This window comes from Helianthus annuus, chromosome 2 (genome assembly GCF_002127325.2).
Source record: "Helianthus annuus cultivar XRQ/B chromosome 2, HanXRQr2.0-SUNRISE, whole genome shotgun sequence".
NCBI classification, from domain to species: Eukaryota; Viridiplantae; Streptophyta; class Magnoliopsida; order Asterales; family Asteraceae; genus Helianthus; species Helianthus annuus.
Genome location: NC_035434.2, coordinates 92,313,553 through 92,340,043, shown reverse-complemented (window position 1 = coordinate 92,340,043; position 26,491 = coordinate 92,313,553). Strand labels below are relative to the sequence as shown.

The 26,491-nt window shown below is 40.9% G+C and overlaps 1 non-coding gene across 1 annotated transcript; it reads right to left on the bottom strand.

The window, feature by feature from the left end:
• Positions 1–6,587: 6,587 nt before the first annotated feature.
• LOC118489960 lies at positions 6,588–6,694 on the bottom strand. Its single transcript, XR_004887971.1, has one exon. It is a non-coding gene; the product is annotated as a small nucleolar RNA R71 (small nucleolar RNA).
• Positions 6,695–26,491: the final 19,797 nt, after the last annotated feature.

Sequence of the window (26,491 nt, the reverse complement as noted above, 5' to 3'; positions counted from 1 at the left end):
TAATATATTTTTAGTTATTTAGTTTCCAAAATAATATTTCACCAAAAATATTGTTGGTGCACTACATCTGTTGATTTCGTCTTGGATCATGTTATACATTGTATTGTATAGATTAGGGCGCGTTTTACGAGAAAACTGGAAAGTATATAGGTTTAACCTGGTAGGTCCGCTTATGTGTACATGTCCGTATGTGGGAACCTACCTGGTCCGCTTATGTGTACATGTCCGTATGTGGGAAACTACCTGGTCCGCTTATGTGTACATGTCCGTATGTGGGAACCTACCTGGTCCGCTTATGTGTACATGTCCGTATGTGGGAACCTACCAACACTATAAATACCACATGAGCGAACTCATTTGTAACTTTTCTATTCCATGCCGAAGTGCTGCCGGTGTGAAGAACGAGGTGTAAACATTGTCAAATCAATAAACTCAGTAGATTAAGTGAATTGCAAGCTGTCTCTACCTTCATTTCTTGTTATTCCGCACCTGAAACGTAGTTGAACGCCTCTGAACGACTCATTCGGGTCAGATCACGATCGTACAAGTGGTATCAGAGCTTCAGGAGGAGGAGTTCTATAGAGATTTGCTGGATTTCATCTAAAATTTTCACTTCTACACCTTCTTTCTTCATCAGAACGAGATTTAACGGTCGGAATTCGCTCAAAATTTCACAGGTTGTAGGTAATTGATCATAGTTAAACCCTTCAAAATTTGACACTGAAATTCAAAGTAAAAATGGACAAAATTGAACTCGAACTAGGTTCCGCTTATTTGGTCAGTTGGTAGATCCGCTTATTTGACAGGTTCAAGTCCGCTTATTCGGACATATTTTGATCAAGTCCGCTCCAAACTGCATCAGGTCCGCTCCAAATTGCATAAAGGTTCGCTCTAAAGAACAATCAAGTCCGCTTCAGTGTCACTTAATTTGATAGGTCCGCTCCAAAGACATTTTATCAGTAGTTCCACTTATCTGGTCAACCTGGTCCGCTTTTAGTGACAGAGTTCAGTAGATCCGCTTATTTGGTCATCATTAGATTCGCTTATCTGAACATCAGCTGTTTCGTTTTTTTGGCATTATTTTTGAAAAACGTACTAAGTCGGTCACATGTGAATGCTTAGTTCAAGAAATAGCATGTGATTTTGGATTGTCGATCAAGCATCATCACGTGAATTCATTGGGAGTGGGTTAGTTGCATGTGATCAGTAGGTTGAGGTCAAATAGATTTGTGTTGTGTACTTAATGTATTCGGTTTAGTGGAGTTCAAGGTCCAATAAAATCAAGTTTGTACTAAAAGTTGTCGGCAGTTTGTTGGCTAAGTGGATTTGTGTCAATTTCATGTGATCAATATTTGTGTTCAAGGTTGCGGCCCAATCAATATCATTTATTAAAAGAGCCCATATTGAACATTTAAAAGTTTTCAGCCATTGGGTTTAAATACCGATATAGTGTACGTGATTGTTTCTGAAATAGTGGGTATATCGGTCCAAGAGTGTTGTCAGTTTTGGTCATGTGATTATCTCGGCCCATGTGACTTTGTTTTTAATGGCCTAATCAGTTATCAGCACATGTGAATCAACTGTCAAAGTCATTGTCCACTAATTCATAGTTGTGGCCCAATCAGATATATCGCATTGTCAATGTTGTCGGTCACAAGAGTGAATGTAATCTGATCAAAGATTTTCGGCCCAATGAAAGATTTTTAAAAGATACTCTTGTCGGCCCTTTGTTATACTTATTGCATCAAGAGTTAAACAATCAGTGGCCCAATCATATTGATTTACATGGATTGATCGACCCAAGTATCTAATTGAAGTGGAAAGTTATTTTGACCTAAAGTCCAAGTGTGTGTCAGCTCATATATTCGGCCCAAGTTCAAATTTTTTAAAAAAAAATCAAGTTCAAAGCATAACAGTTCACATAAGGTGGTTCAGTCCGTTTTGATTTCAAACTCGCTCAAGGTCATGTGTTTTAGCCAGGTCATTGGAAAAGGTTGTTTGATTTTGATCCGGGTCATAGCAGTCCGCATAGTTTGTCAATTTTCAGTCCGCACAGAATATTCATCAGTTCGAGTGATTCAGTTCACACAGAGTATCAGTTAGATTTAGTTGCTTTGATAAGTGTTTTAAACTGATTGTGTTTTGTTTGTTTATGTGTCGTCAGGTGATACAGGTGTGAAACATGAATACCGAGTTTTACAACGCATTTGCAACACCGTCTAGTCCAGCTGCAGTTGTTCAAGCTATGAATTTAGAAAATGAGATGGGAACCACCCAGAAACCCCCGAAATTGATGAGTATAGAAGAATACTACGGGTGGAAAGATCGATTCGAGAACTGGGTTCAGGCAAACCATCTTAGATCATGGGAATGCATCTTAAAGAAATATGTGTTGCCTCGAACAGATTTACAAGTTCTTAAAGAGTTATCTGAGTTCACGGATCAGGAAAGGGTTATGTACAAAGCGGAGAAAATGATGATTAGTTTGCTGCAACAAGCAATCAAAGAGGATATATTCATTCTGCTACAGCATGACAAAACTGCAAAGTTAATTTGGGATGCACTTAAAGTCAAATTCGAGGGTAGCGAGAATATGATAAAGAGCAAAAAGGCACTACTAAAGAAAGAGTTTGATCTGTTCAGCAGCCTACCGGGAGAGGATACATAGAAGCTGATTGAACGTTACTGTCACCTTGTACGATCAATGTCGATGTTGAGTATTACTAAAGATCATGAAGAGTGGGTAGATAAACTTGCTGATGCGTTACCACAGAAGGAGTGGGGAACATATCTGATGATTCTGAAAAACACGGGTGTTTATGATGGGTTAACGATTTCCCAGTTTATCGAAAAGATCGAGAGTCGGGATTTGGAACAGCAAAAGATCGCGAGGATGAATAATCCGAGTGGTCAACAGGATGTGAAGATGTACTATAAAGGTAGTATTCCAGTTCCTGAAGCTGAGAGAAGTCCGAAAATTCAAACTGCGTTCAGTGCTGGGGATTCATCAGAAAAGGCTGATCAGGGTTCTGGCAAAAGCAGCAGTGGATTCTCATCATTTCCGAGTGTTAATCCTAAAGAGTCAAATTCAAGTTTTCTGTCACAAAGCACAAAAACGGGAAATGGATATGTGATTCAGTGTAACATCGCGCTAAATCTTCCAGAAGGCCAAAGCTTTTCAGAAGACACTGCTAAAGACCACATGGCTCTACTTGGTTCTGTATTGTTATCTTATGAGGGTCTAGTAGCTGGTCGGATCGGAAATCCCATGCTCACCAAAGAGGATTATGACCAAATAGACGCCGAAGAGATGGAATTAATGGATATCAAATGGTGTCTTGCAAGTGTTCTTCGATGTGCTGAAAAGTTCAAAACAATCACCGGGAGAAATGACTTTCTTGATGCTCATGTATCTACTTTAGGTTATGATAAATCTAAAGTTACTTGTTTTCGATGCAGGGAGACAGGCCATTTCAAACGGGAATGCAAGAATAGAGAAGCTAGCGGTGCTCAGAATCCATTTGGTAAAGATGATTACTACCGGAAAGCCATTTATCAATAGGTTGGTCAATCGCAAGATTCACAGACGTCTCATGGTAGAAAGATTGAAGATTCTAAGAAAGCATGTTTGGTAAACTTCAACTGGAGCAACTACATATCTCCTGATAGCAAAGCGTGTATAGTTGATCAAGATGATGAAAGACTGCCTGAAGGATTCAGCTGGGATATGTTCGTTGATGAAAAAGGAGAGTATAAAGCCTTCATTGCCAAGATTGTCAGAGAGCCAGACATGTTTGCTACCTGGACGAAGTCTATTGGAGTGAATGTGAAGAGTGAGGATGAAAAGTCTGTTACTTCTGATGAAAGCTCAGAAAGTTCTGATGAAAAGTCACAGATTTCAGAGTGAACAAAATGTTGTTAATTCAGAAAAAGAAGTTGTATTTGATCAAACACCGTCAGATTCTTGTTTATCAGATGCTGATTGATGTGTGCAAAATGCAACATATAAATTACATCAAATGAGGCATAAAACTAACCCTTTTTAAGTACTAATGTTGGAAAAAGAGTGTTATTGTCTTCCTTTTGTATTTTCAGGATTAAATGAGCTCAAATCAACAAAAGAAGCAAAAAGACTGCTAAATCTAACAAAAATACAAGAAAAGGAACATAAGTGGAATGCTCGACCCCTCGACAGCATCCTCCCAAGCAAAACAGAGAAGGCAGAAGACTGAACATGCCCCGTGCTCAGCCAGCACGGGGCCGTGCCCAAGAAGCAGCAGATAAGACAAACCTATAGAAGCTTCCATTGCCCACCACGGGGCCGTGCCCAGTGAACACGGGGGCGTGGCGAAAGTACTGCAGGCGCATTAATTGTAATTGCGAATTACAATTAATGAGGAGAGAGATTGTCAGACGGGCACTGGGCCGTGTGCAGCGGACACGGGGCCGTGCCCAGGCTTCTGTTCAGCCTATAAATAGGAGTGCTTGGTTTCATTGCAACTCATCCCTTGGCACACCACCTCTCTCATTCTTCATCCACCACCCACCACCACCATAACACCATCATCCACCACCATCATCCATTGTCCATCATAGAGTGTGTGAGTCGTCTCGGGATCCAAGATTGATCGTAAGAGTTCTTGACAATCAAGGCCATGTTTGCCTAAGTCTCTTACATCACTTGGTGAAGACAAGTGTTTAGTATAATACTTTTTTATTTTTAATCTTTTGCACTTTTTATTTGGTTTTGTATTAATGACTTTAATAATTAGTTGCTTATGTTGAAGGTGACTTTTCCTTATCGTTTGTCCGTGGTGTCTTGGCATTATTTTACTGTCTATATAAAATAAAAGATTTTCACCATTCATATCTCCACGGTCTATATGGAGGTATGTTGGCTACCTGGTCGGGGGTTAAGGGAACGGTTTGGTAAGGGTCTTGCCCTTGTTCAGCGTTTAGAGGTCCTGCAAGGGACCTGGGTCAAATTTAGTAGGATCTCCTTCAATACCCATAGTATTGGATGGCGGGGATCCAAACTCTTTGACCCCCTCATAAGTTAACTACTATTAATACTATAACCCGACTATTTAGGATTGTATCCCTGCTGACTCAGACTACTTAGTCGAGGGTAACGTCACCTCCAAAAGAGGGGCCTACCATAATTTGCATTAATAACTTAATTCATTATCTTTCAATAATCCGACCCTTTAGGATTGTATCCTTGCTGACTCAAACTACTGGGTTGAGGGTAACGTCGCCTTCAAAAGAGGGGCCTACTACAATAACTAAGATAATCTCTTAAACAAGTGCAAAAGTGCGAAAATAATCAAAGGTTATACAAATACACGAGTCGGATCCAAGTGATTCATCTTGTCTATTTGTTTTTATTTTTATTTTTCAGCATTTAGTTAGTTTTTATTTTCTTAGTTTAAAAATCTTTTCTAACATTTTGATTTGGTTAGACGTTGAGGATAAACCGGTACTAAAAGCTCTTGTGTCCTTGGACGACCTCGGTATCTTACCAACACTATACTACGTCCACGATGGATGAACTTGCCCATATGTGTGTTTAGTGTTAGTGAATATCGTGTTTTATAATTTTAAAACTTGGCTAAAAGTGTAAAAAGGTCTTAAAATATACATCTAAAACATATACACACTGACACGCATCAAGTTTTTGGCGCCGTTGCCGGGGACACAAGGATTTTAAGAAAGTTAGGAATTAACGGCCAAATCATATTTTTATTTTTCTTTTTTATTTTTTAGGATTTTTTTTAGTTTTTCAGCTTCTGCAGAGCTCAGCACGGGCCGTGCCTGGTCGGACACGGGCCGTGCCCAGCATTGTTACTGGCAGTTTTTAGTTTTCCAAGTTACAGAAGGCTGAGCACGGGGCCGTGTCGGTGCAACACGGGGCCATGTCGTTGCAACACGGGGCCGTGTCCAACTCTCCAGTAACTGGGATCTGGAAAACAATCACTGTAACTCCGACCATGGGCCGTGTTCACTGAGCACGAGGCCGTGGTGAACCTTCTGACCAGCATTCTTTTCTGTTTTTATTGCAGGACTTGGAACCAGACGCCACCCCTACGTAGTGTATGAGCTCCAGTTCTAATAAGGACATAAAAGAACCTCTAGAAGAACCCGAACGCTTTCTCAGAAAAAGACTAAAAGCCAAAAACCAAGAGAAAGTTTCGGGGAATCCACTTCCAATGCCGGACCAACGTACCCTCATGGATTATTTACGGCCCACCGTAGGTAATCTCGGCGCCGCTATCAACGCACCGAATGTTGAAGCCAATAACTTCGAACTTCGGCCGCATTTGATACAGATGCTTCAAAACTCCGCAACCTTTCATGGGCTTGCGGACGAGGATCCCCATCTACATATTACTAATTTCTTAGAAATATGTGATACTTTTCGGATCAATGGAGCATCAAATGACGCCATCCGCCTCCGAATGTTTCCTTTTTCACTAAAAGACCGAGCAAAAGCTTGGCTTAACGCCCTCCCAGCTGGACTGGTAAACACCTGGGATGAACTAGCCCAAAAATTTTTATATAAGTATTTCCCTCCCACTAAAACGGCTAAATTAATGACTGAAATTAATACATATTCACAAGAGGACGGGGAATCCTTATATGAAACTTGGGAAAGGTTCAAGGAGCTATTGCGAAAGTGTCCACATCACGGCCTTGCGGTATGGCAACAAGTATCCACTTTCTAAAATGGGTTGTTGCCACACACAAGACAGACACTTGACTCTAGCTCCGGGGGACTTTTAGGTAATCGCCGCCCGCATGAAATATATAACCAAATTGAGGAAATTGCTCAAACCAATTTTCAGTGGCACACTCCCCGAGGCAATAAATCTATTGCCCCAGACGCCCATAAGGTTGATGAAAGCACTTCTTTACAAGCCCAAATCAAGGCCCTTTCTTCGAAAATAAAAAAAATGGAAATGACAAAAACAGTCTCGGTTATGGCTTGTGAAGGGTGTGGTGGGCCACATGAAAATTGGAGTTGTATGAAAGAAACAGACGATCAACAAGAGTCGGTAAGCTACATTGATAATAGATCTAGGCCGTCGGGTCCTCCAACGGGCACCTACAACCAAGGATGGCGAAATCACCCTAACCTTGGTTGGAGAGAACCCGGCAATAGTAGTAACCAACAAAACCAACGAACAAACTTTCAACAACCAAGAAATGAGTCACAAAATTTCCCTCAACAACAAGGTGGACGAGAAAGGCTTGAAGATACTATATCTCGCCTTATCTCCGACACTGAAAATAAAAACTCGGAAAGATTTCTACAATTAGAATCAAATTTTAGAAATCAACAAGCTAGTATTCAAAACGTAGAAAAACAATTAAGTCAACTAGCCCAAAATTTTTCCGAGAGACCACAAGGCGCATTACCAAGCAATACCGAAACAAACCCAAAAGCGCAAGTTCATCTCATCACATTACGAAGCCGCACCGTGGGGCCTACGGAAGTGCCACCGCCTACAGAGGAGACTATACCGCCGCCTCTACAAGAGAAGGGTTCCCCTCCGTCACCTGAACCCACCAAGGCTCCTCGAGTTCCGTACCCCGGTAGGTTAATCCGTCAAAAGAGCAATGAGAAATTCGCAAAATTCGAAAGTCTACTAAAACAATTGCATGTCAATATTCCTTTTATTGATGTCCTAACCCAAATGCCCAAATACTCTAAGTTCATGAGGGACTTCCTCACTCATAAAAGAAAAATTGAAACTTTGCAATTAGTTAACCTAGGCGAAGAATGCTCTGCCCTCGTACTCAACAAACTCCCCCAAAAGAAAATCGATCCCGGAAGCTTCACGATTCCTTGCTCGATCGGGGACTCCCCCGTTCGTAATGCACTAGCCGACCTTGGGGCTAGCATTAACCTCATGCCCTCATCAATGTTCAAAAGACTCGGCCTAGGAACAACGAGTCCTACAAAAATGAGCATACAACTTGCTGATCGATCCATCAAATTCCCGCAAGGTGTCATCGAAAATATCCTAGTAAAGGTAAACAAATTTGTCTACCCGGCCGACTTTGTCATACTAGATATGGAAGAAGACACCGAAGTCCCCCTCATACTAGGGAGACCATTTCTTGCCACCGCATAAGCAGTGTTAGACATGAATGACGGAACGCTCACCTTAAGGTACGAGGATGATGAAGTAAAGTTCGGGGTTGGGAAGAGAATAGAGAACGATGACCCGGTCAACTACATGAAGGTTATTGATTCGAGTTTTGATGTTGCTCTCCGACGGTGCAACATGGGATGCCAAACATCCCACTCAGAAAATATATAACCTCACATTGGGTCTAGCCAAGGACCCTTATAAACGTGGCGCACCACGGAGGCATTCCGCGGAACTATCCTTAGTTTAGTTTAATCTTTTAGTTTTAATTTGCAGGAATAAAACACACTCATGGTGGTAAAGGATGATAAGGGAAACGAGAAACATGGCCCCATGCACAAGAACAAGGCCACCCGTCAACAATTTCTCCATTACAGTAGGTTCAGCACGGGCCGTGCCCAGCCCACACGGCCCCGTGCTGAACACCCTGCAGAAAAATGCCCAGTTCAGGTAACTGGACATGGGCCGTGTTCACCAGACACGCCCCCGTGTCCAGGCTTCTGTTTCTTTTCTTTAATTATCGTTACTGGCACCTGAACACGGGGCCGTGTCCAGACTGCCAGTAACATAAATTTTTGTTTTTAACACCATGTTACACATTCAATCAACCTAAAAATTTATTTTTGGGACACATTGAGGACAATGTGTAATTTAAGTGTGGGGGGGATGCTAAAACCTTGAATTTTGCAAGTCCTAATAACAAGTCTTATACAAAACTCTATTGGAAACGCTAATCACCCCAAATTTTTTTCAAAAAAAAAATTTCTTTTTTTTACTTGTCTAAAGTTTAAGTTGGGAAATTCTAAGACCAAGAAGGTTATATTTTTATAAATTTACAACCGATAGCGTCGTAATAAAAAGAACCAACATAAGAAAGTTATGAAACGGCATGACAAGCTTAGTTAAAATTCGATTATATATACTTGATCACATAGAAAAACTCATTCCCACAAAAAGTGAGTTTTTAGCCTTTATTGAGCATACAAATATACATCTTTACGCTAAATGCTCATTTTTCGTTTCTTGTGTGAATAGCGCTTGGTTCTTACGACTCTAGAACTTGCCACGACAATTCATTCCCGGTCCTTACCAACTTAAACCCAAGTAAGTAAATGATGGAGGCATTAGGACTAACCCTTTTTCTTTCAAAACCATTATTTTTATTTTTCTTTTCACCTACCCAAAAACTCCCCCTAGTTAACCCCTTTGAGCCTAAACCTTTTCATTTCTTTACCCTAAAACCTTTTTACCCACCAAAAACCCTTTTTATTTTTACCCTTTATTTTACTAACAAGCTCGGTTTTCGTGTGACTAAAAAAAATGAATAATGAAGTTAGAAATAAACAAACAAAGCTCTTAAAACAAAAGCTTGTTTGAAGAAATACTTCATTAAGAATAAAAAGTCACTAAAACAAAATGTTTTACGAAAACCGATGCTTTTTACGATTTTCGCCGTTTTCTACTAACCACTAACCCAACTACCCACCTTTAGCCCTAGCCTTTACCCAAAAAGTCCTCTTGATATTTACAAAGGTAAAAAGTTAAAAAAGGAGGATGATTGATTGCTTGGCAAGCCTATGGTAGGAATAAGTTCCATGCCGCTCTCGAGTGATTCACTAAAAATACACCTTCGGCCGAGTGTGAGTGATTTCCCCCGTGAGGTATGTGAACTTGTATATAAATGGAATTTTAAAAAGGCATGCTATGCCCAAATAAGTAATTTCTCTTATGAAACGTTCTAAATAAATCATAATGAATAGGATTGTAAATAAATAAAAATAAAACCCAATAAAGATCTTGGATTCCCGACACTCTATGACAAGCCAAAACCTTCTCTTCTACCCATTCCATTTGGGAGTGTAAGCCACATATAAAAGAGTTTTGCTTGAGGACAAGCAAAAATTCAAGTGTGGGGATATTTGATGTGTGTAAAATGCAACATATAAATTACATCAAATGAGGCATAAAACTAACCCTTTTTAAGTACTAATGTTGGAAAAAGAGTGTTTTTGTCTTCCTTTTGTATTTTCAGGATTAAATGAGCTCAAATCAACAAAAGAAGCAAAAAGACAGCTAAATCTAACATAAATACAAGAAAAGGAACATAAGTGGAATGCCCGACCCCTCGACAGCATCCTCCCAAGCAAAACAGGAAGGCAGAAGACTGAACACGCCCCGTGCTCAGCCAGCACGGGGCCATGCCCAAGAAGCAGCAGATAAGACAAACCTATAGAATCTTCCATTGCCCACCACGGGGCCGTGCCCAGTGAACACGGGTGAATACAAGTGTTTAGTATAATACTTTTTATTTTTAATCTTTTGCACTTTTTATTTGGTTTTGTATTAATGACTTTAATAACTAGTTGCTTATGTTGAAGGTGACTTTCCCTTATCATTTGTCCGTGGTGTCTTGGCATTATTTTACTGTCTATATAAAATAAAAGATTTTCACCATTCATATCTCCACGGTCTATATGGAGGTATGTTGGCTACCTGGTCGGGGGTTAAGGGAACGTTTTGGTAAGGGTCTTGCCCTTGTTCAGCGTTTAGAGGTCCTGCAAGGGACCTGGGTCAAATTTAATAGGATCTCCTTCAATATCCATAGGTATTGGATGGCGGGGATCCAAACTCTTTGACCCCCTCATAAGTTAACTACTATTAATACTATAACCCGGCTATTTAGGACTGTATCCCTGCTGACTCAGACTACTTAGTCGAGGGTAATGTCACCTCCAAAAGAGGGGCCTACCATAATTTGCATTAATAACTTAATTCATTATCTTTCAATAATCCGACCCTTTAGGATTGTATCCTTGCTGACTCAAACTACTGGGTTGAGGGTAACGTCGCCTTCAAAAGAGGGGCCTACTACAATAACTAAGATAATCTCTTAAACAAGTGCAAAAGTGCGAAAATAATCAAAGGTTATACTGATACACGAGTCGGATCCAAGTGATTCATCTTGTCTATCTGTTTTTATTTTTATTTTATTTTTCAGCATTTACTTAGTTTTTATTTTCTTAGTTTAAAAATCTTTTCTAACATTTTGATTTGGTTAGACGTTGAGGATAAACCGGTACTAAAAGCTCTTGTGTCCTTGGACGACCTCGGTATCTTACCAACACTATACTACATCCACGGTGGGTGCATTTGCCCATATGTGTGTTTAGTGTTAGTGAATATCGTGTTTTATAAATTTAAAACTTGGCTAGAAGTGTAAAAAGGGCTTAAAATATACATCTAAAACATATACACACTGACACGCATCACTGATTCAGAAAAAATTGTACAGTTTGATCAGTTTCCAGTTGATAGTAGTAGTGATGATGAGGAAGAAAAACATATCAATATTGCAAAATCTCATCTTTCTCCTGAAAGTTTTCATTTCTATTTTGCAGATCGCTTGGAGAAACTGAAGGAGAAAAGAGCTGCTAAAGAACAACAAAAGAAATCTGAAGATGATGTTCAAAATGTTGAAAGTGTTGCTGAGAAGATTACTGAAGTTGAGAAAGTAATTGAAGCTGAGAAGGTGAAAGAAGAAGAAAAGGTGATTGAAGTCGTGAAAACAATCGAGGTTGAGAAGATTGTTGAAGTTGTCAAGCCTTGCACAAAGTGTTTGGAAGCTTGCAAGGAATGTGCAGCAAAAGATGACATAATAGCTGAGTACGAGAATAAGAAGGAGCTGTTACTGTTCAATCTCAACTATGTAAAAGAATCATATGATGTGTTGAACAAAACAGTAACTGGTCTCCAAAAGACAAACTCAGACAGAGAACAAGCACTAACGATGATGAATGCAGCCATGATGACAAAGCAGAAAGCTATCAACCTTTACATCGAAGAAAGTGCTAAGTGGAATCGGTTGGTAATTGAGAAGCAGGAATCGGCATCTTTCTGACTAATTTGACAAGTGGTAAAGAGGTTTCTGTAGATGTCTCATTCCTACAGGAAGTGGTATTTGTTGGTTATACTTTGAAGAGATTATATTTACAAGTGATACAGAGGTTTCTGAACTGCACATAGTAAATCAGGGACATTAAGTTGTACTTGATTTACTATACATATGAGATTGATAAACAAGATGATGAACCATATCCCCATGCTTCACAAGTGGTAAACTTAAAAAGTGGTAAAAACAAACTCATTTTCCGGAAAAATCATTTCGATTAAAACAAACTTAAGTGTTTTGAGATCTAAATGAGAAAATGGTTTGTTGAAAGGGGGAGTTTAGATTGTTTTTGCCGAGTGAATAGCGATTTGATGTGATTTGATGTCAGTTGTCAAGTTTCTGTACAGTTTGTTTTACTTTTTAGTTTTCAAGTGGGTCAAGAGTCTAGTAGTTTTCAAATTTCCTTTGAAATGTGTTTGTATTTTAGGGGGAGTAGGGAAATTTTTCAGAAAATCCAAAAACATTTGAAAATTTAAAAAAGACAAAAACATGATAAAATTCAAAAATGTCACACCCCGACCACGTAGAACATACAAAACGTGGCGGAAACGTCGGGGAGTGTTGTAACAGAATCAATTGTTTCAAATCCATGGCAATTGAAGTTTCGTTTTATTAATCGAACATGAGTGCTTACATTGTTTAAACAAGAACCAAAGAGTATATAACATAAATTAACTAGTTCTTGTCTCGTTTTAAGTCACTAAGGCACAGGTCCGCCTAAGTATGTCTTGATAAGTACTACGCATCGTCTCCTGAAAACACATGTGAAAATAGGTACGTCAGCATAAAAATGCCTGTGAGATACATTGGTTTTGTGAAAACGGGATTCATGACTTATGTTTGAGAAAATGTTTAGTCATGAACCTCGTATTTTGCTTTGTCTTGTAAATCATTTGAAAAACGGTAAGATCAAATGATATGTATAAATAAGAGAACACTGTATAGTTTAAACGGATAACCATAAAAATGAGTTTGTATAAGATGAGTCGTTTGTAAAACAATGTCTTGTGAAAAGTGCGTTATTTGTAGAAAATGTCACATGTCTCAAATGAAAATGATTCAAATAACGTTACGATATGTAATACTATACAAACACTTATATATAGGAAGTACCAGCGGCGTATCCACCATGCTTGTATCATATTACACATGCCTCGTTACTTAATCACTTACTCAAACCAAACCATCAAGTTGAAATGTTTAACAACGGTAGAAATGTTCACGTATAGTCAAATGTCTATTGTCAAATGTAAATCATGTCAACGGATACAACTGGTTCATACGGTTCAATGGTTACAAACGGTTCATATAATCAAATGGTCACGACGGTTCAAAATGTAGCATAATGTGTTCATATGCTGGATGAGCATATGCAACAGAAATGCAATGTGAAACAATGTACTACGTATGCACACAATGGGCGTACGTAGCATGAAATGTATTGTAGAGTACAACGGCTCAAAATGTAGTGTAATGTGTTCATATGCTGGATGAGCATATGCAACAGAAATGCAATGTGTAACAATGTACTACGTATGCACACAATGGGCATACATAGCATGTAATGTAAAGCAATGCACTAAGTACGCACACAATGGGCATACATAGCATAAACGCAATGAAATCATGTACTATATATGTACTATCGAACATAGCAAGTATATGATGTGAAAAACGGGAAAGCATGAAAGTAACAGATAGGCACATGTGTTTCACCCCAAAACAGTTTGGAAAACAGTAAAAGAGGGGTTCAATGTACTCACATTGACTCCTCAAAAACATGTAAAAGATGGGGTTCAATGTACTCACCTGAGATTGCTTTGTTGTTCTTGTGTAATAACCAGGTAATGCGAGAGGTCACGGGATATCAACGGCCCCTAATAGGTAGCTATGTTAATATACCGGACCAAATCGGAAGGATCGGACAGTATGCGGGTTCGTAAACCAGACGAGTATGGAGACTCGTGTAATATGGCTTAACAAAGCCTACATACTAAAATGAAACTTAACCTAAGTGCTTACGGTCCATCACGACCCGTTTAGGTAGCTTATGCTACCCTAACGCGTCGTTCGCGCAGAACGCGTTCGGAACGCCTAACATTGCGACCACACGGTATAACCTCGGAAGGTTATAGCTATGGTCACCTAATGTGTTTGGTCGGGTCCTAATGACCGACCAAATGGGTCGGGTTCGAAAGTATAAGCGATGGTTTAAATCGCTTACCTTACGACCCTATATAAGCACTAAACTAAAAGTGACGAGCTAAGCATGTTAGAACATGCTTAACTAAGTTTAGAAAATAGGTTTGGCATCAAAACAAACGGCTTTGATGCCCACGAGTAGTTTGGTTACAAAATATGCAAGAATGCACATTTTGGCCGAAACTACGACTCGTCACCGAGCCTAGATAGCGTGGTGATCAGTAGGTATGGTCATTATGGACCATAACCATCGTGATCACGCTCACGTTATGAAGTTCCATGAACTTCGCATCGACCGTAGGCTGGTCAATGCAGAAAGTCAACAAAACGTTGACTTTCGGACTCGAAAAGCGAATAAAAGAGCGAAAGAATGTCACACCCCCAAAATCCACACGCGGAGTATCACCGCTTGGGAGCGTGACTGACCAGGATCAAGCCACCAATCATACAGAACATTGCATAAAGTAAAAGTAAACACATTATAATCCAAACCATTTCCATATGAAAGGTGTTTCCAAAACATAAGTAAGTTAACATCGTTTAGCGGAAGCGTATTGTTGTAAAACCCATAGCAAATAAGTATCAAACATTAAAAGTGTTTAACAAGGTGACCACGATCCAAGCCCCACAACGACCAGCTCCTCCGTGTGCAAGCTCCAGTATGTACCTAAGGTCCTGCAAGGCATGCAGCAGATAATCAACAAACTAGTTGAGCGAGTTCACAGTTTAAAGTTCAATATCGTATAGTGTGAGTAATGGTTTAATCGTTACGTTCCATATGATTAGTTCCATCGCGGCCTCCCAGGCAGGTGTGCGAAGATTAGGTTCGAATAGTTCGCGACCATAGTCTTTACCGACCAGGGTGTGTGCGAAGGCGGTTAATCAATTCGCGACCATAGTCTTTACCGACCAGGGTGTGTGCGAAGGCAGTTGAGTAGTTTGTTCGCGACCATAGTCCTTACCGACCAGGGTGTGTGCGAAGGCAGTTCGTAAGCATCAACAGTTTAATCGCTCGTTATAATATCAAAGTATGCACAAGTAATCATCCAACCCATTCCCACCCTGGGAACCCATGCCTTGGCTCGTGTGAACTCACCTTGGTTTGCTCGGTATGCTAGGTTATGCACTCACAAGTAATTAATCACGTCCTATTGTATGCACGTATAACAAATCAGTTCATGTTCGCAATGATACGCATGCAATTTAATGTTCACATAGCAGTCGGTTTGCATATCGGCACAACACGTATATTTTGCACGAATACAAATGTTAACGTTCATCAAGCATGGCATGCCAAATAAATCAAGCATAAAAATTCCATTATTCAAAGCATTTTCAAAAACCCTAATATCTTTCGATCCATCAGTCATCTTTCGACCAACAGTTTTGTCATGTTTCGAAACAAAGCTATCTTTCGAAGGACTAGTATCTTTCGGTTCACAGCAACCTATGTTTCGAGCTATTAATATCTTTCGGTCACAGCAGTGATCTTTCGGCATACAAGTCATCCTTCGATACTCATCAGTTACATTTTATTCAAAGTTTCCAATTTTATCCGTGTCTATCAACTAACACAATTTCAAGTATTCTGTCACCTAAAAATCGATCAAACAGGGATTTTTATAATAAACTTTATGAACCCTAATTTACCCACATGAACAATAACAATAACAATATTCACATGAACAATAACAATAACAGTATTCAATCATATTATGTCCCGGTTCCAATAACAATAATATATATCCGAATTGCATGATAAAACAACCGATCCCCAAACACCTTATCACTAACCATCATCACGACAGAATCGATTAGCATACAAGTCCGATTAACATCCATATCCACTTAACATACATAACCGGTTATCATATCAACAACATATTGTAAGACGATCGATAAATCATGAAATCATATTTATTAAACACTAACCGGAAATGAAAACAAGGGAAATGATCAGCAAGAAGTCTCCGTAGGTTTGTGGTTGCCGTCACAAGTAGAGGTGTTCTAGGGTTTTTAGAAAAATCCCTACTGATTTCATGCATTCACTAATATAACCGTATCATCGGAATGGGCCAAGCCCATTAAAATGACTGGGCCGAAGGATATGTTTCGAGACCCCTTTGATCCGAAAGATGACCTTTCGGATCGAAGGATATGTTTCGTGATCCTTCGATCCTAGGGCCATGTTTCGTGAACATCCTTCGGAGGTTGGACATCCTTCGAAGGTTGTTTGTGATGTAATGTGTTTCACACTAACTAGTCTACACATTTTACAAGTTTCACCATATAGCAAACAACTATGCACAATCAAACAATCAAACGTATACAATTTCATGGCAGCCAAATGTGCAAATAAATAACTAGTCAATACATGATCGTGTAATACATATGAAATCGAATCTTGGAAATTCGAGTTGTCACATTATCCCCAACTTGAAAGAAATTTCGTCCCGAAATTTGGTACGCACTCACTGAGGAAGCTAGGTAAGTTACATCGTTCACTGGTTTTCCTGGGGTGTCACATCATCCCCCCGTTGATTTGGAATTTCGTCCCGAAATTCAGTAGTAGTAGCTTCAGCCTCAGAAGTGGATGCATTGGTTTCGAATAACTGGGGATACTTTTCTTTCATCTGATCTTCGCGTTCCCAGGTATACTCTGGGCCACGCTGGGAGTTCCAACGAACTCGAACAAGAGGGATTCTCTTGTGTTTGAGGACCTTAACATCCCGGTCCATGATTTGAACTGGCTCCTCGACGAACTGCAACCGCTCGTCGATAGTGAGTTCCTTAAAAGAAACTATGAGGGTCTCATCTGATAGGCATTTCTTCAGATTCGACACGTGAAATACATTGTGAACTGCACCGAGTTCAGCTGGTAGGTTCAACTTGTAGGCTACCTTGCCAACCTTTTCTGTAATTTCGAATGGTCCGACGTACCGCGGATTTAGTTTGCCCCGTTTGCCAAAACGTACCACACCCTTCCAGGGTGAAACTTTCAATAAAACCCGGTCCCCGACCTCAAATTCCAATGGTTTTCTACGCTTATCCGCGTAGGCTTTCTGACGGTCGCGTGCTGCCGCCATGCGTTGACGTATCTGTGCTATCTTTTCTGTGGCGTCCACAACAATATCTGGACCCGTAATCTGACTATCCCCCACCTCTGCCCAACAGAGAGGTGACCGGCATTTACGTCCGTACAATGCCTCGAATGGAGCGGCTTGAATGCTGGTATGATAACTGTTATTGTACGAGAACTCCACCAAAGGGAGGTGCTTTTCCCAGCCGTTGCCGAAATCGGTGACACACGCTCGAAGCATGTCTTCTAGAGTTTGAATAGTTCGCTCAGACTGCCCATCCGTCTGAGAATGATATGCTGTGCTCATGTCTAATCGTGAGCCGAAAGATTTGTGCATCGCTTGCCAAAGCTCTGACGTGAATCGTGCATCGCGATCCGAAATAATAGAGGTGGGCACTCCGTGCCTCGAAACAACTTCTTTAAGGTAAACGTCTGCTAGGGTAGAAAACTTATCCGTTTCTTTGATAGCCAAGAAGTGAGCAGACTTTGTGAGCCGATCAACGACCACCCAGATAGTGTCATTCCCACGCTGGGATCTAGGTAGGCCAGTAACAAAATCCATGGAAATTTGCTCCCATTTCCATTGTGGTGTTTCTGGTTGCTGAAGTAGGCCTGATGGTTTCTGGTACTCGATTTTAACCCTTGCACAAGTTAAACACTTGCCGACGTAAGTTGCGATAAGAGCTTTCATGTTTGGCCACCAGTAAGTTGTTCTGATATCGTGGTACATCTTATCCGACCCTGGATGTACCGAGTAGCGAGACTTGTGCGCTTCATCCATCACAAGTTCGCGTAAGCCGCCATAAAGTGGGACCCAAATACGCCCCGTTACATAGTAGGCGCCGTCTTCCTTTTGTTCCATTTGTTGCCTTGAACCGCGCAAGGCTTCAGCCTTGACGTTTTCGGGTTTTAGTGCTTCTATCTGAGCAGCTCGTATCTGTGCAGGAAGACTGGACTGAATGGTAAGCTGTAGCGCTCGCACGCGCTTAGGTAAAGTGTCTTTCCGACTGAGGGCATCAGCCACAACATTGGCCTTCCCTGGATGATACTTGATGGCACATTCGTAGTCGTTCAGTAGTTCAACCCATCTTCGTTGACGCATATTCAAATCTTTTTGCTTAAGGATATGCTCGAGACTCCTGTGATCGGTGTAAATCGTGCACCTGGTACCGTACAGGTAGTGTCGCCATATCTTAAGCGCGAAAACAACAGCTCCCAGCTCTAAATCGTGCGTCGTGTAGTTCCGTTCATGAACCTTGAGTTGCCGAGAAGCGTAGGCTATCACTTTATCACGTTGCATCAATACACAACCAAGCCCCTGTATCGATGCGTCACAATAGACCACGAAGTCATCTGTGCCCTCTGGTAATGAAAGAATAGGTGCGCTGCAAAGCCTATCCTTTAAGTACTGAAAAGCGGTCTCTTGCGTATTACCCCATCTGTAAACGACACCTTTCTGTGTTAGCATAGTAAGTGGTTGCGCGATCTTTGAGAAGTCTTTAATAAATCGTCTGTAGTAACCCGCCAAACCCAAGAATTGGCGTATTTCTGTCGGTGTACGTGGTGCTGGCCAGTTTCTGATCGAATCAACCTTGGATGGATCGACATGAATCCCATCCTTGTTTACCACATGGCCTAAGAAGTGGACTTCACGAAGCCAGAAGTCGCATTTTGAAAACTTTGCGTACAGTTGCTCTTTTCGAAGAAGTTCCAAAATAATACGTAGATGCTGTTCGTGCTCCTCCTGACTCTTGGAGTAAATCAGGATGTCGTCGATGAAAACAATGACGAACTTGTCGAGATAGGGTTTGCACACCCTGTTCATAAGATCCATAAATACTGCAGGTGCGTTCGTAAGCCCGAACGGCATAACCAAGAACTCGTAGGGACCATAGCGAGTTCTGAATGCTGTCTTAGAGACGTCCTCATCCCGGACTCTCAGCTGATGATAACCTGACCGTAGGTCGATCTTGGAATAGTAACACGACCCTTGCAATTGGTCAAATAAGTCGTCTATGCGCGGAAGAGGATAACGGTTCTTCACCGTCACCTTGTTGTGTTCACGGTAGTCGATGCACATTCTAACTTACCGTCTTTCTTCTTCACTAACAACACTGGAGCTCCCCAAGGCGAAGAGCTAGGTCGGATAAATCCCTTATCCAAGATTCCTGGTAGTTGCGTCGATAGTTCTTCCGATTCTGGTGGAGTTAAGCGATACGGTGCTCGAGCTATGGGTGCTGCTCCTGGAGCGAGCTCGATTTGAAATTCGTCCTGATGATGCGGCGGTAGACCAGGTAAATCCTTGCGAGACACCTGAGGAAAGTCGTGTACAACTGAATGGTCTTCCAACTTCTTTTCTTTCGCTGATGAGTCAGTAACGAGAGCCAAAGTTGCGGTGTGGCCCTTCCGCAAACATTTCTGAGCCTTCAAGAAAGAGGTGATGCCAACCACGGCACCACTCTTGTCGCCTTGAGCTTCGAGAGGTTCTTGACCAGAACGAGGAATGCGAACAATCTTTTCTTTGTATAGGATTCCTGCTTGCTGTTGCTGCTGGCGATTCCGGTGTGCAAGCCGTGGGCTCCTGAATTCCTTAGCTTCTGCTGTGCTCAGGCGATCACTATTCTTGTGCTGCTGTTGTGCTTGAGACCGAGCGGTAGCTGAACCCTTGCTGGAATACCCATCCCATTTCCGCTTGTTGTCACTAGGAGTAGCGGGAGTAGCAGAAGTGGTAGCGGTAGTAATAGCGCTGATACAACTAGGTAGCCTGTTCTGTTCCACTGCCTGATCCGTGAGGCGATGAGCAAGACACTGAATGTCTTGGATTTTGTCGAGGTTAGCCGATGTAGCTTGGCTCTGAATCTCTGAGGCTAGACCCTTGAGGTACAATTCGATACGCTTGTTTGGAGGGTCTACCATGGTTGGACACAAGATGGCCAGTCCGTTCTATCGTTTCGTATGAGCTTCAATTTCTGACCCCATCATTTTCAAATGGTAAGGCTCCACTTCCAACTTGTGGATGTCATCACGCGTGTAGTATTCCCTTTTAATGTGTTCTTTGAATTCGTTCCAGGGGGTGGCGTTAGCAGCTGCCAACCCTAGTATCTGTACTTGCGCGTTCCACCTGGTTAGCGCGATTCCTACCAAAGTACCAGTGGCGTACTTGACCCCTGCGAGCCTCAGGGCGTTCACACATGAAGTTCTTGAATGTGCCACTGAATGTGCTTGGGCGACAGTCCATGATGTTCTGGAATGTGTGCGTTCTGACCCGTTGCGCGAGAAAGATAGATCAAGGTTAAGCGCGAAAGTTGGGTCACGAGAGTAGGATCTAACATCCTAGAATAGGTCTGGAATAGCAGGTTATACCTCCTGCTTGTGCGGCTGCAAGTGCCGCAGCAACTTGTTCGTTAATGAGAGCCGTCAACTGGGCTTGAGTCATGTCAACACGTCCAGACATGATCGAATAGTAAAGGTAGCATAAGTAAGAATGGTTCACGAATAGTGCGATGACAGAAGAGTGTAAGCACGTATGTGTTCTCAAGCAATAACAAGTTGTGAGCAAAGTAATGTAAGCATACTACGAGCAAAGTTCTATGCAGTTCTAGCAAGCAGGTAATAAACATAAACCTTATTACCTAGGATGTCGAGTCTTGCACGTGGAGCGAAGCGTCGTTGTGGATCGTTGAGAGCACTGTTCTGGTTATAGTCTGGTTTTAATAAAAACGTTTTCCCATATTAAAACCAAGTTCTCTATAACCAATGGCTCTGATACCAATCTGTCACACCCCCAAAATCCACACGCGGAGTATCACCGCTTGGGAGCGTGACTGACCAGGATCAAGCCACCAATCATACAGAACATTGCATAAAGTAAAAGTAAACACATTATAATCCAAACCATTTCCATATGAAAGGTGTTTCCAAAACATAAGTAAGTTAACATCGTTTAGCGGAAGCGTATTGTTGTAAAACCCATAGCAAATAAGTATCAAACATTAAAAGTGTTTAACAAGGTGACCACGATCCAAGCCCCACAACGACCAGCTCCTCCGTGTGCAAGCTCCAGTATGTACCTAAGGTCCTGCAAGGCATGCAGCAGATAATCAACAAACTAGTTGAGCGAGTTCACAGTTTAAAGTTCAATATCGTATAGTGTGAGTAATGGTTTAATCGTTACGTTCCATATGATTAGTTCCATCGCGGCCTCCCAGGCAGGTGTGCGAAGATTAGGTTCGAATAGTTCGCGACCATAGTCTTTACCGACCAGGGTGTGTGCGAAGGCGGTTAATCAATTCGCGACCATAGTCTTTACCGACCAGGGTGTGTGCGAAGGCAGTTGAGTAGTTTGTTCGCGACCATAGTCCTTACCGACCAGGGTGTGTGCGAAGGCAGTTCGTAAGCATCAACAGTTTAATCGCTCGTTATAATATCAAAGTATGCACAAGTAATCATCCAACCCATTCCCACCCTGGGAACCCATGCCTTGGCTCGTGTGAACTCACCTTGGTTTGCTCGGTATGCTAGGTTATGCACTCACAAGTAATTAATCACGTCCTATTGTATGCACGTATAACAAATCAGTTCATGTTCGCAATGATACGCATGCAATTTAATGTTCACATAGCAGTCGGTTTGCATATCGGCACAACACGTATATTTTGCACGAATACAAATGTTAACGTTCATCAAGCATGGCATGCCAAATAAATCAAGCATAAAAATTCCATTATTCAAAGCATTTTCAAAAACCCTAATATCTTTCGATCCATCAGTCATCTTTCGACCAACAGTTTTGTCATGTTTCGAAACAAAGCTATCTTTCGAAGGACTAGTATCTTTCGGTTCACAGCAACCTATGTTTCGAGCTATTAATATCTTTCGGTCACAGCAGTGATCTTTCGGCATACAAGTCATCCTTCGATACTCATCAGTTACATTTTATTCAAAGTTTCCAATTTTATCCGTGTCTATCAACTAACACAATTTCAAGTATTCTGTCACCTAAAAATCGATCAAACAGGGATTTTTATAATAAACTTTATGAACCCTAATTTACCCACATGAACAATAACAATAACAATATTCACATGAACAATAACAATAACAGTATTCAATCATATTATGTCCCGGTTCCAATAACAATAATATATATCCGAATTGCATGATAAAACAACCGATCCCCAAACACCTTATCACTAACCATCATCACGACAGAATCGATTAGCATACAAGTCCGATTAACATCCATATCCACTTAACATACATAACCGGTTATCATATCAACAACATATTGTAAGACGATCGATAAATCATGAAATCATATTTATTAAACACTAACCGGAAATGAAAACAAGGGAAATGATCAGCAAGAAGTCTCCGTAGGTTTGTGGTTGCCGTCACAAGTAGAGGTGTTCTAGGGTTTTTAGAAAAATCCCTACTGATTTCATGCATTCACTAATATAACCGTATCATCGGAATGGGCCAAGCCCATTAAAATGACTGGGCCGAAGGATATGTTTCGAGACCCCTTTGATCCGAAAGATGACCTTTCGGATCGAAGGATATGTTTCGTGATCCTTCGATCCTAGGGCCATGTTTCGTGAACATCCTTCGGAGGTTGGACATCCTTCGAAGGTTGTTTGTGATGTAATGTGTTTCACACTAACTAGTCTACACATTTTACAAGTTTCACCATATAGCAAACAACTATGCACAATCAAACAATCAAACGTATACAATTTCATGGCAGCCAAATGTGCAAATAAATAACTAGTCAATACATGATCGTGTAATACATATGAAATCGAATCTTGGAAATTCGAGTTGTCACAAAGAAGACTTACGGAGGGTCCCCGAGTGCTAATCAAGATCCAATAGCTCAGGTATGAAGCATAAGCATCAACTTAGAGCATTTAGATCTGATTTGTGGGTTTTTACACAAAAAGGGGGGGGTATTTATAGGAAAGGTGGAACCGTTAGGATCGTTTTATCGAATAACGTGCTTTGATCTCGTGCGTACACGTGTCCAGGGGTTAGATTCAGTGTATTTGACCCTTGGCCCTTCATTTGGGTGAAAAGGCATCGCCCTTTGATCGATCGAAAGGCCAGATTCTGCATTAAATGCAAAATCTTCTGTCTGACAGTCTCACGCGCCCCGCCTCAAGTTTGGGCAATCCTTACGCGGGCCGCCTGAAGTCCTCTGATCTGCCCACTTGCAGAATTTACACTTTTGGCCCCTGTTGCGTTTTTAAGCCATTTCCAGCCCTTTTAAGACCTGAAAAGTCATCTTTAAGGCCCTAAAATGATGCCTAAACATTGTGGACATGAAACATGCCCAAAAATATGTCGGATGTCGGTTCGTTTGGCCGTACGATCGCGATGTTCGCTTAATTACGACGGAATGCGCATAAGCGCGAAAGACGATCCAAATGACGCGACGAATGGATTTTTCTCATGCCAAACATTAAGGCATAATATAAGGATGCTTACATAAATTTTTGGATGTCCGGATGTATTCAGAACGTAAGTTATGCGCGAAAGTGCAAACTTAGGCACTTTTTGACACTTTTAGTCCCTGAATTGATCCAAAAGTTTGTTTTAGCATACCAAACCTCTCAAAGCCTATTTCTAAGCTATGTAAAGGATATTTATGGTATGTTTAACTTATGGACATGTCCCGGAATGTTCGTTACAGTTCAAATTGGCATACTTTCGCAGTTTGTCAAGTTTAGTCCCTGTAAGCGAATTAACTTGTTTTTGCTATACCAAAGCCTTCAAAACTTATTTCTAAGTTATGTAAAGGTTATTTAAGGTATGTTGAGTATATGTTGATGTTCCGGAGTATTTGTCGCATTAAACTGAGTACGTTTACGCACTAGTTTGCGTATAATGCTCCAGAAAGTGATGTAGAGTTTGAAATTGAACAATAATTGATATGTGCAAAACATACACATATTTATACAAGATCCCAAGTATGAAATACAATATTTCATCGGCTTGGTATTTGTTTGATGGTCGCGGTGACACAGGTGTCACAGTCTCCCCTACTTTAGGAAATTTCGTCCCGAAATTTATTCGTAGGAGTCTATTTGTGAATTTGCCAAATAACAACCAATGATATGTAAGGCAATATCTTGTCATTTCCTTAACGGTCATTCTTCCGAAACGAAAATGAACAGACGGGTCATTTTCAATGGTTGCTTCATCAGAATTGGAAATGAGGGATTACACAACAGATATTCATTTCCTCAACGGATAATCTTCAGAAACGAAAATGAACAAACGGGGTCATCTTCAACGGTTGCTTCCTCAGAGTTGGAAATGAAGTATTACACAACGGATATTCATTTCCTCAACGGATAATCTTCAGAAACGAAAATGAACAAACGGGGTCATCTTCAACGGTTGCTTCCTCAGAGTTGGAAATGAAGTATTACACAACGGATATTCATTTCCTCAACGGATAATCTTCAGAAACGAAAATGAACTAACGGAGTCATCTTCAACGGTTGCTTCCTCGGAGTTGGAAATGAAGGATTTCACAACGGATATTCATTTCCTCAACGGATAATCTTCAGAAACGAAAATGAACAAACGGGGTCATCTTCAACGGTTGCTTCCTCAGAGTTGGAAATGAAGGATTACACAACGGATATTCATTTCCTCAACGGATAATCTTCAGAAACGAAAATGAACAAACGGGGTCATCTTCAACGGTTGCTTCCTCAGAGTTGGAAATGAAGGATTACACAACGGATATTCATTTCCTCAACGGAAAATCTTCAGAAACGAAAATGAACTAACGGATTCATCTTCAACGGTTGCTTCCTCAGAGTTGGAAATGAAGGATTACACAACGGATATTCATTTCCTCAACGGATAATCTTCAGAAACGAAAATGAACAAACGGGGTCATCTTCAACGGTTGCTTCCTCAGAGTTGGAAATGAAGTATTACACAACGGATATTCATTTCCTCAACGGATAAATCTTCAGAACGAAAATGAACAAACGGAGTCATTTTCCTCGACGGGTATTCTTCAGATTTGGAAATGAAGGATAAACGGATATTCATTTCCTCAACGGATATTCTTCAGAAGTGAAAAATGAATAGCTAGTTCATTTTTCCTCAACGGATGCTTCATCAGAATTGGAAATGAATAGGGTTAACTCTAGACACATGACAGAACTTGCTGTGATTTCTGTGCACTAAATTCCATAATTATGTATGCATCCATAATTACGTAATCCCTTGCACAGTCCGCACAGTTTGTTTTGTAATGTTTTGGGGAGAGATATCAAACCTGTGATGAGGGTGAATAGACTTCCATCGGTTCCCTTTTAATTAGATCGACAGGGGATCTTCTTATTCAGGCCGCCAAGGAGTCCCTTCAGCTATATCATCACATGATATCCCTAGCCAGATTTTTGGATGAATCTGTTTAGCTAGACCACTCAAGGGGTCTAATTATGAAGTAGTACTTTATAATCCGAGGGACTTAACTATAACATAGAAGTCCATTGAGGATTTTAAGTAATACCTTTGGGCATCCTACTATGAATCTCTTGTACACGGATATGTAAGATTCTACGAAGATTTGGATAACATAATTTGGATCACACAACAATACATAAGGAAACACATAAGCACATAGTCACATAATTGTTTAATTTGATCATAATTTGTTATTAACTTGTTATCGATTGAATACGGATATGGAAACCTGTCGACGGATCTCAATGTTCACTGGAATCTATCTGAGAAGATAGAAAGATCTCCCAAAATTCGATTTTTGATTACAAGGAATCACCACATTCGAATGAAGGTATACAACAATTAAAGACTTACGGGAAATTCCTAGGTACCCTATTAAGGATTTATAGTGGTACCTTGGGTATTCGTCTTGTGTTGTAACCTGCGCCTTGTACTTCGTTTCCTTAGAATAAACGGGTACTTAGGAATTCCGTGGAAGACGCAAGCGATTATAGAATGGGAGAATTTTGGGGGTAGTTTGTTCTTCAAGGAATACGGTTCCTTGATTGTCGGTATTGCAAGGGATATGTCGTTTATACATGCAACCATCGAAATACATTGCAATGTAAATGAAAG